At 35.7% G+C, this 1,150-nt stretch overlaps 1 protein-coding gene across 1 annotated transcript in view; it reads right to left on the bottom strand.

Annotated features, from left to right (window-relative positions):
• The window catches only part of OCIAD1 (OCIA domain containing 1), a gene marked incomplete at its 5' end in the record, with an annotated part of 15,029 nt that overhangs the window by 5,217 nt on the left and 8,662 nt on the right, over positions 1-1,150 (bottom strand). The gene's annotated exons all lie outside the window — the stretch shown is intronic.

The raw sequence follows: 1,150 nt of genomic DNA, 5'->3' as shown, positions 1-1,150 counted from the left end.
CTCTTCCCTTCCTCCCAGCAACTGAACATACACCTGAAAATCTCCAGAATATAAGAGACAGGGTATTTTGCACTTTACGAGACAAAAATGACAACCCCTCCCCCCAGGGAGTCTTAGGCAGAAAAAATGCATCAGACACAAATAGTACAGGGTGTGCCCATGTAACTAGTGCTAGTATGAACCATAGTTATTTTTAAAAGGTCTTTTAGGAAGAATCTGCAATTTAAAACCCTTCATCATTAGAAGCTGCTGTAATCGAACAGTACCAAATAGCAGAAAAAAAGGAAAATGAAGAATTATCTTGGGGAAATTAAATTAAGATTTATGGAGTTGCTGAATTCAGCAGAGACATTAACAAATTTTCTCTTAAGAGAGAAAGGTAAGATCATGAAAAGAATATTCTGGAAACTGATGCTTGATATCCTGAAGTGTCCACTATTTAGTTGGAACTGCCCTGCAAACCACTATACAACATGCCCCTTCATCAAAAGGGCCACCATTTTGTGTCACCAGACTGTTCCTACAGTATTTATTTACTTTTTATTTTAAATTTAGGTGTATGTTTAGTTTCATATGAAAAACACAATTAGTCTTTTTTTTATCTTCACAATAAACATGCAGAGCTAAGCCATTTTCTTGCCTCAATTGTATTTTTTAAGTATATGCAAACACTCCTTTAAAGAACTACCTGAAACTACCTATTTTTAACTGCAAATCAGAATTACTGAAATAAATTGATTAGTACATGTATAAAGACCATGACAATGTAATGATTTCTGTTGCTGGCTTAAAAGAGTAGCATCTATGGACGATAATGCATTTTGAATGAATTTCCCGTAATCATTCAACCAAATGGGGAGGTAGGAGGGGGAGAAGAAGAAAATGGGATTTATCACTTTGGAAATTAAATTTTACAGATGCAAAAGAACAGGCCACTAAAAGCTGAAGGCACTTATTGGTGCAGCAGACTGTGGAATTTAAAGAGGTTCTCACCTAGAGTAAACACAGTTAATGACCATGACAAGTTCTTATTAGAAACTGGAGGGGGGTGAAGGGACATGTCCAGCTCCAATTCAGCTGACTTTATACCATAAAGATATAAAGTGGCAATTCCCAAAATTGTTTGATACCATAAAACAATACACATATC

Source organism: Merops nubicus, unplaced genomic scaffold, assembly GCF_000691845.1.
Source record: "Merops nubicus isolate BGI_N331 unplaced genomic scaffold, ASM69184v1 scaffold38153, whole genome shotgun sequence".
NCBI lineage: Eukaryota > Metazoa > Chordata > Aves > Coraciiformes > Meropidae > Merops > Merops nubicus.
This window is presented reverse-complemented; position numbering and strand designations above follow the sequence as displayed.